The sequence below is a fragment of the Calliopsis andreniformis genome, unplaced genomic scaffold (genome assembly GCF_051401765.1).
Source record: "Calliopsis andreniformis isolate RMS-2024a unplaced genomic scaffold, iyCalAndr_principal scaffold0178, whole genome shotgun sequence".
Lineage (NCBI taxonomy): Eukaryota > Metazoa > Arthropoda > Insecta > Hymenoptera > Andrenidae > Calliopsis > Calliopsis andreniformis.
This window is the reverse complement of record NW_027480587.1, coordinates 75,213-94,015: the sequence shown is the minus strand read 5'-3', so window position 1 is coordinate 94,015 and position 18,803 is coordinate 75,213.

Here is an 18,803-nt window from a genome sequence, read left to right as displayed (position 1 = left end):
AATCCTCAATCTTCAATCCTCGATACTCAATCTTCAATCCTCAATCCTCAGTCCTCAAACCTCAATTCTGAATCCTCAATCCTGAATGCTCAACCTTCAATCCTCAATCCTCAATCTTCAATCCTCAATACTCAATCATTAATCCTCAATCCTCAGTCCTTAAACTTCAATTCTGAGTCCTCAGCCCTGAATCCTCAGTCCTCAAACATCAATCCTGAATCCTCAATCCTGAATCCTCAATCTTCAGCCCTCAGTCCTCAACAATCAGATGTCAATCCTCAATCATCAATAGAATATCACCAATTCACAGCTTTCAATACTCAATACTCAATCTGCCATCTTCAAATCTCTATCCACAAACATCAATTCTCATCACTCAACCCTCAACACTCAGTCCTCAATGTTCAATCCTCAATCCTCAATTCTCAATCCTCAATCCTCAATCATCAGACCACAAACATCAATACTTAACCCTAAGTCCTCGTCCGCAGTCCACAACCCTCAATCCTCAATCCTCAATCTTCATACATCAATATTCAACCTTCAATCCTCAATCCTCAATACTCAATCCTCAATCCTCAATCCTCAATCCTCAATCTTCAATACCCAATCCTCAATCGCCAATCATCAATCCTCAATCCTCAATCCTCAAACCTCAATCCTCAATCCTGAGTAATCAAACATCAATCCTGAATCCTCAATCCTGAAACCTCAATCTTCAGCCCTCAGTCCTCAACAATCAGTTGCCAATCCTAAATCCTCAATAGAACATCACCAATTCACAGTTTGCAATACTCAATACTCAATCTGCCATGTTCACATCTCTATCCACAAACATCAATTCTCATCACTCAGCCCTCAGCACTCAGTCCTCAATATTCAACGCTCAATCCTCAATTCTCAATCTTCATTAATCAATATTCAATCTTCAATCCTCAATACTCAATCCTCAATCCTCAATCCTCAATCCTCAATCCTCAATCCTGAATCCTCAATCCTGAATCCTCAATCTTCAGCCCTCAGTCCTCAACAGTCAGTTGTCAATCCTCAATCCCCAATAGTATATCAACCATCACAGTTTCCAATACACAATACTCAATCTGCAATCTTGAAACCTCTATACACAAACATCAACACTTATCACTCAACCCTCAACACGCAGTACCCAATCCTCAATATTCAATCCTCAATCCTCAATCCTCAATACTCATTCTTCAATCCTGAATACCCAATCCTCAACCTTCAATCCTCTATCCTCAATCCTCAATCCTCAATCCTCAATCTTCAATCCTCAATAATCAATCTTCAATCCTCAATCCGCAATCCTCAGTCCTCAAACCTCAATCCTCAATCCTCAATCCTCAATCAACAATCCTCAATACTCAATCTGCAATCCTCAATCCTCAGTCCTCAAACCTCAATTCTGAATCCTCAATCTTGAATCCTCAAGCTTCTGCCCTCAGTCATCAACAATCAGTTAACAATCCTCAATCCTCAATAGAATATCCTGAATTCACAGTTTTCAATACTCAATACTCAATCTGCAATCTTCAAATCTCTATCCACAAGCATTCATTCCCATCACTCAACCCTCAACACTCAGTCCTCAATGTTCAATCCTCAATCCTCAATTCTCAATCTGCAATCCTCAATACTGAACCTTCAATCCTCAATCCTCAGTCCTCAATCCTCAATCCTCATTCTTCAACCCTCAATACCCAATCCTCAATCTTCAATCCTCAATCCTCAATCCTCAATTCGCAATCCTCTATCCTCAATCCTCAGACCTCAAGCATCAATACCCAACCCTCAGTCCTCGTCCTCAATCCACAACCCTTAATCCTCAATCCTCAATATTCATTCATCAATATTCAACCTTCAATCCTCAATCCTCAATCTTCAATCCTGAATCCTCAATCCTCAATCCTCAATCCTCAACCATCAATCCTCAATGCTCAATCTTCAATCCTCTACCCTCAATACTCAATACTCAATTCTTAATCCTCAATCGTCAATCTTCAATCCTCTATATTCAATCTTCAATCCTCAGTCATCAATCCTCAATCCTCAATCCTCAATCTTCAATCCTCAATACTGAATCTTCAATCTTAAATCCTCAATCCTCAATCCTCAATCCTCAATCCTCAATCTTCAATCCTCAGTCCCCAATCACCAGTCATCAATCCTCAATCCTCAATTCTGAATCCTCAATCTTCAGCCCGCAGTCCTCAACAATCAGTTGTCAATCCTCAATCCTCCATACAACAACATCAATTCACAGTTTTCAATACTCAATACTCAATCTGCAATCTTCAAATCTCTATCCACAAACATCAATTCTCATCACACAACCCGCAACACTCCGTCCCCAATCCTCAATCTTCAATCCTCAATACTCAATCCTCAATCCTCAATCGTCAATACTCAATACTCAATCGTCAATCCTCAATCCCCAATCCTCAACCTTCAATCCTCTATCCTCAATCCTCAATCCTCAATCCTCAATCTTCAATCCTCAATAATCAATCTTCAATCCTCAATCCGCAATCCTCAGTCCTCAAACCTCAATCCTCAATCATCAATCCTCAGTCATCAATCCTCAATACTCAATCTGCAATCCTCAATCCTCAATCCTCAATCCTCAATCCTAATTCGTCACTCGTCAATACCCAATCCTCAATCTTAAATCCTCAATCCTCAATCCTCAATTCTCAATCCTCAATCCTCAATCCTCAATCCTCAATCCTCAATTCGCAATCCTCAATCCTCAATCCTCAGACCTCAAGCATCAATACCCAACCCTCAGTCCTCGTCCTCAATCCACAACCCTCAATCCTCAATCCTCAATCTTCAATCATCAATATTAAACATTCAATCCTCAATCCACAATCCTCAATCCTCAACCCTCAATCCTCAGTCCTGAAACCTCAATCCCGAATCCTCAATCCTGAATCCGCAAACTTCAGTCCTCAGTCCTCAACAATCAATTGTCAATCCTCAATCCTCAATAGAATATCCTCAATTCACAGTTTTCAATACTCAATCCCCATTCTTCAATCTTCAAATCTCAATCCACATACATCAATTCTCATCACTCAGCCCTCAACACTCAGTCCTCAATCATCAACCCTCAATCCTCAATCCTCAATCTTGAATCCTCAATACTCAATCTTCAATCCTCAATCCTCAATTCTCAATCCTCAACACTCAATCCTCAATCGTCAATCCTCAATCCCCAATCCTCAATCTTCAATCCTCTATCCTCAATCCTCAATCCTCAATCCCCAATCCTCAATCCTCAATCTTCAATACTCAATACTCAATCTTCAATCCTCAATCCTCAATCCTCAGTCCTCAATCCTCAATCCTCAATCCTCAATCCTCAATCCTCAATCTTCAATCCTCAATACTCAATCTTCAATCCTCAATCCTCAATTCTCAATCCTCAATACTCAATCCTCAATCGTCAATCCTCAATTCCCAATCCTCAATCTTCAATCCTCAATCCTCAATCTTCAATCCTCAATCCTCAATCCTCAGTCCTCAATCCTCAATCCTCAATCGTCAATCTCCAATCCTGAATACTCAATCTTCAATCCTCAATCCTCAATCCTCAATTCGCAATCCTCAATCCTCAATCCTCAGACCTCAAGCATCAATACCCAACCCGCTGTCCTCGTCCTCAATCAACAACCCTTAATCCTCAATCCGCAATCTTCAATCATCAATATTCAACCTTCAATCCTCAATCCTCAATTCGCAATCCTCAATGCTCAATCCTCAATCGTCAATCCTCAATTCCCAATCCTCAATCTTCAATCCCCAATCTTCAATCTTCAATCCTTAATCCTCAATCCTCAATCCCCAATCCTCAATCTTCAAACCTCAATACTCAATCTTCAATCCTCAGTTCTCAATCCTCAATCCTCAATCGTCAATCCTCAATCCTCAATCTTCAATCCTCAATACTCAATCTTCAACACTCAATCTTCAATCCTGAATCCTCAATCCTCGTTCTTCAATCCTCAACACCCAATCCTCAATCTTCAATCCTCAATCCTCAATCCTTAATTCTCAATCCTCAATCCTCAATCCTCAGATCTCAAACATCAATACTCAACCCTCAGTCCTCGTCCGCAATCCACAACGCTCAGTCCTCAATCCTCAATCTTCAATCATCAATATTCAACCTTCAATCCTCAATACTCAATCCTCTATCCTCAATCCTCAATCCTGAATGTACAATCCTCAATACCCAATCCTCCAACTTCAATCCTTAATACTCAATCCTCAATCGTCAATCCTCAATTCCCAATCCTCAATCTTCAATCCTCAATCCTCAATCTTCAATCCTCAATCCTCAATCCTCAGTCCTCAATCCTCAATCCTCAATCGTCAATCTCCAATCCTGAATACTCAATCTTCAATCCTCAATCCTCAATCCTCAATTCGCAATCCTCAATCCTCAATCCTCAGACCTCAAGCATCAATACCCAACCCGCTGTCCTCGTCCTCAATCAACAACCCTTAATCCTCAATCCGCAATCTTCAATCATCAATATTCAACCTTCAATCCTCAATCCTCAATTCGCAATCCTCAATGCTCAATCCTCAATCGTCAATCCTCAATTCCCAATCCTCAATCTTCAATCCCCAATCTTCAATCTTCAATTCTTAATCCTCAATCCTCAATCCCCAATCCTCAATCTTCAAACCTCAATACTCAATCTTCAATCCTCAGTTCTCAATCCTCAATCCTCAATCGTCAATCCTCAATCCTCAATCTTCAATCCTCAATACTCAATCTTCAACACTCAATCTTCAATCCTGAATCCTCAATCCTCGTTCTTCAATCCTCAACACCCAATCCTCAATCTTCAATCCTCAATCCTCAATCCTTAATTCTCAATCCTCAATCCTCAATCCTCAGATCTCAAACATCAATACTCAACCCTCAGTCCTCGTCCGCAATCCACAACGCTCAGTCCTCAAACCTCAATCTTCAATCATCAATATTCAACCTTCAATCCTCAATACTCAATCCTCTATCCTCAATCCTCAATCCTGAATGTACAATCCTCAATACCCAATCCTCCATCTTCAATCCTTAATACTCAATCCTCAAACCTCAATCCTCAATCGTCAATCCTCAATCCCCAATCCTCAATCTTCAATCCTCTATCCTCAATCCTCAAACCTCAATCCTCAATCTTCAATCATCAATATTCAATATTCAATCCTCAATCCTCAATCCTCTATCCTCAATCCTCTATCCTGAATGTTCAATCCTCAATACCCAATCCTCAATCTCAATCCTCGATACTCAATCGTCAATCCTCAATCCCCAATCCTCAGTCCTCAATCCTCAATTCTCAATCCTCAATCCTCAATCCTCAGACCTCAAACATCAATACTCATCCCTCAGCCCTCGTCCGCAATCCACAAGCCTCAATCCTCAATCCTCAATCTTCAATCATGAATATTCAATCTTCAATCCTCAATCCTCAATCCTCTATTCTCATTCCTCAATCCTGAATGTTCAATCCTCAATACGCAATCCTCAACCTTCAATCCTCAATCCTCAATCCTCAATCCTCAAACCTCAATCCTCAGTCCTGAAACCTCAATACCGAATCCTCAATCCTGATTCCTCAATCTTCAGCCCTCTGACCTCAACAACCAATTGTCAATCCTCAATCCTCAATAGAATTACCTCAATTCACAGTTTTCAATACTCAATCCCCATTCTTCAATCTTCAAATCTCAATCCACAAACATTAATTCTCATCACTCAACCCTCAACACTCAGTCCACAATCTTCAATCCTCAATCCTCAGTCCTCAATCTTGAATCCTCAATACTCAATCTTCAATCTTCAATCCTCAATTCTCAATCCTCAACACTCAATCCTCAATCGTCAATCCTCAATCCCCAATCCTCCATCTTCAATCCTCTATCCTCAATCCTCAATCCTCAATCCTCAATCCTCAATCTTCAATACTCAATACTCAATCTTCAATCCTCAATACTCAGTCCTCAGTCCTCAATCCTCAATCCTCAATCCTCAATCCTCAATCTTCTATCCTCAATACTCAATCTGCAATCCTCAATCCTCAATCCTCAATCCTCAATCCTAATTCGTCACTCATCGAAAACCAGTCCTCAATCTTCAATCCTCAATCCTCAATCCTCAATTCTCAATCCTCAATCCTCAATCCTCAATCCTCCATTTTCATTCCTCAATATTCAATCTTCAATACTCAATCCTTAATCCTCAATCCTCAATCCTCAATCCTCAATCCTCAATCCCAAATCCTCAATCCTCAATCCTCATCCCTCAACCCTCATTCCTCAGTCCTGAAACATCAATACCGAATCGTCAATACTGAAACCTCAATCTTCAGCCCTCAGTCCTCAACAATCAATTGTCAATCCTCAATCCTCAATAGAATATCCTCAATTCACAGTTTTCAATACTCAATCCCCATTCTTCAAACTTCAAATCTCAATCCACAAACATCAATTCTCTTCACTCAACCCTCAACACTCAGTCCTCAATCTTCAATCCTCAATCCTAAATCCTCAATCTTCAATCCCCAATCCTCAATCCTCAATCCTCAATTCTCAATCCTCAATCCCCAGTCCTCAATCTTCAATCCTCAATACTCAATCCACAATCTTCAATCCTCAATACTCAATCTTCAATACTAAATCCACAATCCTCAATCCTCAATCCTCAATCCTCAATCCTCAATCCTCAATCCTCAATCCTCAACCCTCAATCCTCAATACTCAATCCTCAATCTTCAATACCCAATTCTCAATCTTCAATCCTCAATCCTCAATCCTCAATCCTCAATTCTCAATCCTCAATCCTCAGTCCTCAGTCCTCATACCTCAATCCTCAACCCTCAGCCCTCATCCTCAATCCTCAATCCTCAATCCTCAATCCTCAATCCTCAATCCTCAATCCTCAATCCTCAATCTTCAATCCTCAATACTCAATCCTCAATCTTCGACCCACAATACTCAGTCTTCAATCCTCAATCCTCAATCCTCAATCCTCAATCCTCAATCCTCAATCCTCAATCCCAAATTCTCAATCCTCAATCCTCAATCCTCAATCCTCAACCGTCAATCCTCAGTCCTGAAACCTCAATCCCGAATCCTCAATCCTGAATCCTCAACCTTCAGACCTCAGTCCTCAACAATCAATTGTCAATCCTCAATCTTCGACAGAATATCCTCAATTCACAGTTTTCAATACTCAATCCCAATTCTTCAATCTTCAAGTCTCAATCCACATACATCAATTCTCATCACTCAACCCTCAACACTCAGTCCTCAATCTTCAATCCTCAATCCAAAATCCTCAATCTTCAATCCTCAATACTCAATCTTCAGTCCTCAATCCTCAATTCTCAATCCTCAATGCTCAATCCTCAATCGTAAATCCTCAATTCCCAATCCTCAATCTTCAATCCTCAATCCTCAATTGTCAATACTCAATCCTCAGTCCTCAGTCCTCAAACCTCAATCCTCAACCCTCAGCCCTCATCCTCATTCCTCAATTCTCAATCCTCAATCCTCAATCCTCAATCTTCAGTCCTCGATACTCAATCTTCAATCCTCAATCCTCAGTCCTCAAACCTCAATTCTGAATCCTCAATCCTGAATGCTCAACCTTCAATCCTCAATCCTCAATCTTCAATCCTCAATACTCAATCTTTAATCCTCAATCCTCAGTCCTTAAACTTCAATTCTGAGTCCTCAGCCCTGAATCCTCAGTCCTCAAACATCAATCCTTAATCCTCAATCCTGAATCCTCAATCTTCAGCCCTCAGTCCTCAACAATCAGTTTTCAATCCTCAATCATCAATAGAATATCACCAATTCACAGCTTTCAATACTCAATACTCAATCTGCCATCTTCAAATCTCTATCCACAAACATCAATTCTCATCACTCAACCCTCAACACTCAGTCCTCAATGTTCAATCCTCTATCCTCAACTCTCAATCCTCAATCCTCAATCCTCAGACCACAAACATCAATACTCAACCCTCAGTCCTCGTCCGCAATCCACAACCCTCAATCCTCAATCCTCAATCTTCATACATCAATATTCAACCTTCAATCCTCAATCCTCAATACTCAATCCTCAATCCTCAATCCTCAATCCTCTATCTTCAATACCCAATCCTCAATCGTCAATCATCGATCCTCAATACTCAATCCTCAATCCTCAATCCTCAATCCTCAGTAATCAAACATCAATCCTGAATCCTCAATGCTGAAACCTCAATCTTCAGCCCTCAGTCCTCGACAATCAGTTGTCAATCCTCAATCCTCAATAGAATATCAACAATTCACAGTTTTCGATACACAATACTCAATCTGCTATCTTGAAATCACTATACACAAACATCAATTCTCATCACTCAACCCTCAACACTCAGTCCCCAATCCTCAATATTCAATCCTCAATCCTCAATCCTCAATCCTCAATCCTCAACCTTCAATACTCAGTTCTCAATGTTCAGTCCTCAGTCCTCAATTCTCAATCCTCAATTCTCAACCCTCAATCGTCAATCTTCAATCCTCAATACTCAATCTTCAATCCTCAATCCTCAATCCTCAATCCTCAATCCTCATTCTTCAATCCTCAATCCTCAATCCTCAATCCTCAATCATCAATCCCGAATCCTCAATCCTGAATCCTCAATCTTCAGCCCTCAGTCCTCAACAGTCAGTTGTCAATCCTCAGTCCTCAATAGAATATCAACAATTCACAGTTTTCAATACACAATACTCAATCTGCAATCTTAAAATCTCTATACACAAACATCAATTCTCATCACTCAACCCTCAACACTCAGTCCCCAATCCTCAATATTCAATCCTCAATCCTCAATCCTCAAACCTCAATCGTCAACCTTCAATCCTCAATGCTCAATCTTCAATCCTCAATCCTCAATCCTCAATCTTCGACCCACAATACTCAGTCTTCAATCCTCAATCCTCAATCCTCAATCCTCAATCCTCAATCCTCAATCCCAAATTCTCAATCCTCAATTCTCAATCCTCAATCCTCAACCGTCAATCCTCAGTCCTGAAACCTCAATCCCGAATCCTCAATCCTGAATCCTCAACCTTCAGACCTCAGTCCTCAACAATCAATTGTCAATCCTCAATCCTCGACAGAACATCCTCAATTCACAGTTTTCAATACTCAATCCCAATTCTTCAATCTTCAAGTCTCAATCCACATACATCAATTCTCATCACTCAACCCTCAACACTCAGTCCTCAATCTTCAATCCTCAATCCAAAATCCTCAATCTTCAATCCTCAATACTCAATCTTCAGTCCTCAATCCTCAATTCTCAATCCTCAATGCTCAATCCTCAATCGTCAATCCTCAATTCCCAATCCTCAATCTTCAATCCTCAATCCTCAATTGTCAATACTCAATGCTCAGTCCTCAGTCCTCAAACCTCAATCCTCAACCCTCAGCCCTCATCCTCATTCCTCAATTCTCAATCCTCAATCCTCAATCCTCAATCTTCAATCCTCGATACTCAATCTTCAATCCTCTATCCTCAATCCTCAGACGTCAAGCATCAATACCCAACCCTCAGTCCTCGTCCTCAATCCACAACCCTTAATCCTCAATCCTCAATATTCATTCATCAATATTCAACCTTCAATCCTCAATCTTCAATCCTGAATCCTCAATCCTCAATCCTCAATCCTCAGCCATCAATCCTCAATGCTCAATCTTCAATCCTCTACCCTCAATACTCAATCCTCAATTCTTAATCCTCAATCGTCAATCTTCAATCCTCTATATTCAATCTTCAATCCTCAGTCATCAATCCTCAATCCTCAATCCTCAATCTTCAATCCTCAGTCCCCAATCCCCAATCATCAATCCTCAATCCTCAATTCTGAATCCTCAACCTTCAGCCCTCAGTCCTCAACAATCAGTTGTCAATCCTCAATCATCAATACAACATCATCAATTCAAAGTTTTCAATACTCAGTACTCAGTCTGCAATCTTCAAATCTCTATCCACAAACATCAATTCTCATCACTCAACCCTCAACACTCCGTCCCCAATCCTCAATCTTCAATCCTCAATCTTCAATCCTCAATACTCAATCCTCAATCCTCAATCGTCAATACTCAATACTCAATCGTCAATCCTCAATCCCCAATCCTCAACCTTCAATCCTCTGTCCTCAATCCTCAATCCTCAATCCTCAATCTTCAATCCTCAATAATCAATCTTCAATCCTCAATCCGCAATCCTCAGTCCTCAAACCTCAATCCTCAATCCTCAATCCTAATTCGTCACTCGTCAATACTCAATCCTCAATCCTCAATCGTCAATACTCAATACTCAATCGTCAATCCTCAATCCCCAATCCTCAACCTTCAATCCTCTATCCTCAATACTCAATCCTCAATCCTCAATCTTCAATCCTCAATAATCAATCTTCAATCCTCAATCCGCAATCCTCAGTCCTCAAACCTCAATCCTCAATCCTCAATCCTAATTCGTCACTCGTCAATACCCAATCCTCAATCTTAAATCCTCAATCCTCAATCCTCAATTCTCAATCCTCAATCCTCAATCCTCAATCCTGAATCTTCAACCCTCAATACTCAATCTTCAATCCTCAATCCTCAGTCCTCAAACCTCAATTCTGAATCCTCAGTCCTGAATCCTCAACCTTCAGCCCTCAGTCCTCAACAATCAGTTGTCAATCCTCAATCATCAATACAACATCATCAATTCACAGTTTTCAATACTCAGTACTCAGTCTGCAATCTTCAAATCTCTATCCACAAACATCAATGCTCATCACTCAACCCTCAACACTCCGTCCCCAATCCTCAATCTTCAATCCTCAATCTTCCATCCTCAATCATCAATCCTCAATACCCAAGCCTCAGTCTTCAATCCTCAATCTTCAATCCTCAATCCTCAATCCTCAATTCGCAATCCTCAATCCTCAATCCTCAGACCTCAAGCATCAATATCCAACCCTCAGTCCTCGTCCTCAGTCCACAACCCTCAATCCTCAATCCTCAATCTTCAATCCTCAACCCTCAATCCTCAGTCCTGAAACCTCAATCCCGAATCCTCAATCCTGAATCCGCAAACTTCAGTCCTCAGTCCTCAACAATCAATTGTCAATCCTCAATCCTCAATAGAATATCCTCAATTCACAGTTTTCAATACTGAATCCCCATTCTTCAATCTTCAAATCTCAATCCACAAACATCAATTCTCATCACTCAGCCCTCAACACTCAGTCCTCAATCATCAACCCTCAATCCTCAATCCTCAATCTTGAATCCTCAATACTCAATCTTCAATCCTCAATCCTCAATTCTCAATCCTCAACACTCAATCCTCAATCGTCAATCCTCAATCCCCAATCCTCAATCTTCAATCCTCTATCCTCAATCCTCAATCCTCAATCCCCAATCCTCAATCCTCAATCTTCAATACTCAATACTCAATCTTCAATCCTCAATCCTCAATCCTCAGTCCTCAATACTCAATCCTCAATCCTCAATCCTCAATCTTCAATCCTCAATACTCAATCTTCAATCCTCAATCCTCAATTCTCAATCCTCAATACTCAATCCTCAATCGTCAATCCTCAATTCCCAATCCTCAATCTTCAATCCTCAATCCTCAATCCTCAATCTTCAATCCTCAATCCTCAATCCTCAATCCTCAATCGTCAATCTCCAATCCTGAATACTCAATCTTCAATCCTCAATCCTCAATCCTCAATTCGCAATCCTCAACCCTCAATCCTCAGACCTCAAGCATCAATACCCAACCTTCAACACTCAGTTCTCAATGTTCAGTCCTCAGTCCTCAATTCTCAATCCTCAATTCTCAACCCTCAATCGTCAATCTTCAATCCTCATTACTCAATCTTCAATCCTCAATCCTCAATCCTCAATCCTCAATCCTCATTCTTCAATCCTCAATCCTCAATCCTCAATCCTCAATCATCAATCCCGAATCCTCAATCCTGAATCCTCAATCTTCAGCCCTCAGTCCTCAACAGTCAGTTGTCAATCCTCAGTCCTCAATAGAATATCAACAATTCACAGTTTTCAATACACAATACTCAATAGAATATCAACAATTCACAGTTTTCAATACACAATACTCAATCTGCAATCTTAAGATCTCTATACACAAACATCAATTCTCATCACTCAACCCTCAACACTCAGTCCCCAATCCTCAATATTCAATCCTCAATCCTCAATCCTCAAACCTCAATCGTCAACCTTCAATCCTCAATGCTCAATCTTCAATCCTCAATCCTCAATCCTCAATCTTCGACCCACAATACTCAGTCTTCAATCCTCAATCCTCAATCCTCAATCCTCAATCCTCAATCCTCAATCCCAAATTCTCAATCCTCAATCCTCAATCCTCAATCCTGAACCGTCAATCCTCAGTCCTGAAACCTCAATCCCGAATCCTCAATCCTGAATCCTCAACCTTCAGACCTCAGTCCTCAACAATCAATTGTCAATCCTCAATCCTCGACAGAACATCCTCAATTCACAGTTTTCAATACTCAATCCCAATTCTTCAATCTTCAAGTCTCAATCCACATACATCAATCCTCATCACTCAACCCTCAACACTCATTCCTCAATCTTCAATCCCCAATCCAAAATCCTCAATCTTCAATTCTAAATACTCAATCTTCAGTCCTCAATCCTCAATTCTCAATCCTCAATGCTCAATCCTCAATCGTCATTCCTCAATTCCCAATCCTCAATCTTCAATCCTCAATCCTCAATTGTCAATACTCAATCCTCAGTCCTCAGTCCTCAAACCTCAATCCTCAACCCTCAGCCCTCATCCTCATTCCTCAATTCTCAATCCCCAATCCTCAATCCTCAATCTTCAATCCTCGATACTCAATCTTCAATCCTCAATCCTCAGTCCTCAAACCTCTATTCTGAACCCTCAATCCTGAATGCTCAACCTTCAATCCTCAATCCTCAATCTTCAATCCTCAATACTCAATCTTTAATCCTCAATCCTCAGTCCTTAAACTTCAATTCTGAGTCCTCAGCCCTGAATCCTCAGTCCTCAAACATCAATCCTTAATCCTCAATCTTCAGCCCTCAGTCCTCAACAATCAGTTGTCAATCCTCAATCATCAATAGAATATCACCAATTCACAGCTTTCAATACTCAATACTCAATCTGCCATCTTCAAATCTCTATCCACAAACATCAATTCTCATCACTCAACCCTCAACACTCAGTCCTCAATGTTCAATGCTCAATCCTCAATTCTCAATCCTCAATCCTCAATCCTCAGACCACAAACATCAATACTCAACCCTCAGTCCTCGTCCGCAGTCCACAACCCTCAATCCTCAATCCTCAATCTCCATACATCAATATTCAACCTTCAATCCTCAATCCTCAATACTCAATCCTCAATCCTCAATCCTCAATCCTCAATCTTCAATACCCAATCCTCAATCGCCAATCATCAATCCTCAATCCTCAATCCTCAAACCTCAATCCTCAATCCTCAGTAATCAAACATCAATCCTGAATCCTCAATCCTGAAACCTCAATCTTCAGCCCTCAGTCCTCAACAATCAGTTGCCAATCCTCAATCCTCAATAGAATATCACCAATTCACAGTTTGCAATACTCAATACTCAATCTGCCATCTTCACATCTCTATCCACAAACATCAATTCTCATCACTCAGCCCTCAGCACTCAGTCCTCAATGTTCAACGCTCAATCCTCAATTCTCAATCTTCATTCATCAATATTCAATCTTCAATCCTCAATACTCAATCCTCAATCCTCAATCCTCAATCCTCAATCCTCAATCCTGAATCCTCAATCCTGAATCCTCAATCTTCAGCCCTCAGTCCTCAACAGTCAGTTGTCAATCCTCAATCCTCAATAGGATATCAACCATCACAGTTTCCAATACACAGTACTCAATCTGCAATCTGGAAACCTCTATACACAAACATCAACACTTATCACTCAACCCTCAACACGCAGTACCCAATCCTCAATATTCAATCCTCAATCCTCAATCCTCAATACTCATTCTTCAATCCTCAATACCCAATCCTCAACCTTCAATCCTCTATCCTCAATCCTCAATCCTCAATCCTCAATCTTCAATCCTCAATAATCAATCTTCAATCCTCAATCCGCAATCCTCAGTCCTCAAACCTCAATCCTCAATCCTCAATCCTCAATCATCAATCCTCAATACTCAATCTGCAATCCTCAATCCTCAGTCCTCAAACCTCAATTCTGAATCCTCAATCTTGAATCCTCAAGCTTCTGCCCTCAGTCATCAACAATCAGTTAACAATCCTCAATCCTCAATAGAATATCCTGAATTCACAGTTTTCAATACTCAATACTTAATCTGCAATCTTCAAATCTCTATCCACAAACATTCATTCCCATCACTCAACCCTCAACACTCAGTCCTCAATGTTCAATCCTTAATCCTCAATTCTCAATCTGCAATCCTCAATACTGAACCTTCAATCCTCAATCCTCAGTCCTCAATCCTCAATCCTCATTCTTCAATCCTCAATACCCAATCCTCAGTCTTCAATCCTCAATCCTCAATCCTCAATTCGCAATCCTCTATCCTCAATCCTCAGACCTCAAGCATCAATACCCAACCCTCAGTCCTCGTCCTCAATCCACAACCCTTAATCCTCAATCCTCAATATTCATTCATCAATATTCAACCTTCAATCCTCAATCTTCAATCCTGAATCCTCAATCCTCAATCCTCAATCCTCAGCCATCAATCCTCAATGCTCAATCTTCAATCCTCTACCCTCAATACTCAATCCTCAATTCTTAATCCTCAATCGTCAATCTTCAATCCTCTATATTCAATCTTCAATCCTCAGTCATCAATCCTCAATCCTCAATCCTTAATCTTCAATCCTCAGTCCCCAATCCCCAATCATCAATCCTCAATCCTCAATTCTGAATCCTCAGTCTTCAGCCCGCAGTCCTCAACAATCAGTTGTCAATCCTCAATCCTCAATACAACAACATCAATTCACAGTTTTCAATACTCAATACTTAATCTGCAATCTTCAAATCTCTATCCACAAACATCAATTCTCATCACACAACCCGCAACACTCCGTCCCCAATCCTCAATCTTCAATCCTCAATCTTCAATCCTCAATACTCAATCCTCAATCCTCAATCGTCAATACTCAATACTCAATCGTCAATCCTCAATCCCCAATCCTCAACCTTCAATCCTCTATCCTCAATACTCAATCCTCAATCCTCAATCTTCAATCCTCAATAATCAATCTTCAATCCTCAATCCGCAATCCTCAGTCCTCAAACCTCAATCCTCAATCCTCAATCCTAATTCGTCACTCGTCAATACCCAATCCTCAATCTTAAATCCTCAATCCTCAATCCTCAATTCTCAATCCTCAATCCTCAATCCTCAATCCTGAATCTTCAACCCTCAATTCTCAATCTTCAATCCTCGATCCTCAGTCCTCAAACCTCAATTCTGAATCCTCAGTCCTGAATCCTCAACCTTCAGCCCTCAGTCCTCAACAATCAGTTGTCAATCCTCAATCATCAATACAACATCATCAATTCACAGTTTTCAATACTCAGTACTCAGTCTGCAATCTTCAAATCTCTATCCACAAACATCAATTCTCATCACTCAACCCTCAACACTCCGTCCCCAATCCTCAATCTTCAATCCTCAATCTTCAATCCTCAATACTCAATCCTCAATCCTCAATCGTCAATACTCAATACTCAGTCGTCAATCCTCAATCCCCAATCCTCAACCTTCAATCCTCTATCCTCAATCCTCAATCCTCAATCCTCAATCTTCAATCCTCAATAATCAATCTTCAATCCTCAATCCGCAATCCTCAGTCCTCAAACCTGAATCCTCAATCCTCAATCCTAATTCGTCACTCGTCAATACTCAATCCTCAATCCTCAATCGTCAATACTCAATACTCAATCGTCAATCCTCAATCCCCAATCCTCAACCTTCAATCCTCTATCCTCAATACTCAATCCTCAATCCTCAATCTTCAATCCTCAATAATCAATCTTCAATCCTCAATCCGCAATCCTCAGTCCTCAAACCTCAATCCTCAATCCTCAATCCTAATTCGTCACTCGTCAATACCCAATCCTCAATCTTAAATCCTCAATCCTCAATCCTCAATTCTCAATCCTCAATCCTCAATCCTCAATCCTGAATCTTCAACCCTCAATACTCAATCTTCAATCCTCAATCCTCAGTCCTCAAACCTCAATTCTGAATCCTCAGTCCTGAATCCTCAACCTTCAGCCCTCAGTCCTCAACAATCAGTTGTCAATCCTCAATCATCAATACAACATCATCAATTCACAGTTTTCAATACTCAGTACTCAGTCTGCAATCTTCAAATCTCTATCCACAAACATCAATGCTCATCACTCAACCCTCAACACTCCGTCCCCAATCCTCAATCTTCAATCCTCAATCTTCCATCCTCAATCATCAATCCTCAATACCCAAGCCTCAGTCTTCAATCCTCAATCTTCAATCCTCAATCCTCAATCCTCAATTCGCAATCCTCAATCCTCAATCCTCAGACCTCAAGCATCAATACCCAACCCTCAGTCCTCGTCCTCAGTCCACAACCCTCAATCCTCAATCCTCAATCTTCAATCCTCAACCCTCAATCCTCAGTCCTGAAACCTCAATCCCGAATCCTCAATCCTGAATCCGCAAACTTCACTCCTCAGTCCTCAACAATCAATTGTCAATCCTCAATCCTCAATAGAATATCCTCAATTCACAGTTTTCAATACTGAATCCCCATTCTTCAATCTTCAAATCTCAATCCACAAACATCAATTCTCATCACTCAGCCCTCAACACTCAGTCCTCAATCATCAACCCTCAATCCTCAATCCTCAATCTTGAATCCAAAATACTCAATCTTCAATCCTCAATCCTCAATTCTCAATCCTCAACACTCAATCCTCAATCGTCAATCCTCAATCCCCAATCCTCAATCTTCAATCCTCTATCCTCAATCCTCAATCCTCAATCCCCAATCCTCAATCCTCAATCTTCAATACTCAATACTCAATCTTCAATCCTCAATCCTCAATCCTCAGTCCTCAATCCTCAATCCTCAATCCTCAATCCTCAATCTTCAATCCTCAATACTCAATCTTCAATCCTCAATCCTCAATTCTCAATCTTCAATACTCAATCCTCAATCGTCAATCCTCAATTCCCAATCCTCAATCTTCAATCCTCAATCCTCAATCCTCAATCTTCAATCCTCAATCCTCAATCCTCAATCCTCAATCGTCAATCTCCAATCCTGAATACTCAATCTTCAATCCTCAATCCTCAATCCTCAATTCGCAATCCTCAATCCTCAATCCTCAGACCTCAAGCATCAATACCCAACCTTCAACACTCAGTTCTCAATGTTCAGTCCTCAGTCCTCAATTCTCAATCCTCAATTCTCAACCCTCAATCGTCAATCTTCAATCCTCATTACTCAATCTTCAATCCTCAATCCTCAATCCTCAGTACTCAATCCTCATTCTTCAATCCTCAATCCTCAATCCTCAATCCTCAATCATCAATCCCGAATCCTCAATCCTGAATCCTCAATCTTCAGCCCTCAGTCCTCAACAGTCAGTTGTCAATCCTCAGTCCTCAATAGAATATCAACAATTCACAGTTTTCAATACACAATACTCAATAGAATATCAACAATTCACAGTTTTCAATACACAATACTCAATCTGCAATCTTAAGATCTCTATACACAAACATCAATTCTCATCACTCAACCCTCAACACTCAGTCCCCAATCCTCAATATTCAATCCTCAATCCTCAATCCTCAAACCTCAATCGTCAACCTTCAATCCTCAATGCTCAATCTTCAATCCTCAATCCTCAATCCTCAATCTTCGACCCACAATACTCAGTCTTCAATCCTCAATCCTCAATCCTCAATCCTCAATCCTCAATCCTCAATCCCAAATTCTCAATCCTCAATCCTCAATCCTCAATCCTGAACCGTCAATCCTCAGTCCTGAAACCTCAATCCCGAATCCTCAATCCTGAATCCTCAACCTTCAGACCTCAGTCCTCAACAATCAATTGTCAATCCTCAATCCTCGACAGAACATCCTCAATTCACAGTTTTCAATACTCAATCCCAATTCTTCAATCTTCAAGTCTCAATCCACATACATCAATCCTCATCACTCAACCCTCAACACTCATTCCTCAATCTTCAATCCTCAATCCAAAATCCTCAATCTTCAATTCTAAATACTCAATCTTCAGTCCTCAATCCTCAATTCTCAATCCTCAATGCTCAATCCTCAATCGTCAATCCTCAATTCCCAATCCTCAATCTTCAATCCTCAATCCTCAATTGTCAATACTCAATCCTCAGTCCTCAGTCCTCAAACCTCAATCCTCAACCCTCAGCCCTCATCCTCATTCCTCAATTCTCAATCCCCAATCCTCAATCCTCAATCTTCAATCCTCGATACTCAATCTTCAATCCTCAATCCTCAGTCCTCAAACCTCTATTCTGAACCCTCAATCCTGAATGCTCAACCTTCAATCCTCAATCCTCAATCTTCAATCCTCAATACTCAATCTTTAATCCTCAATCCTCAGTCCTTAAACTTCAATTCTGAGTCCTCAG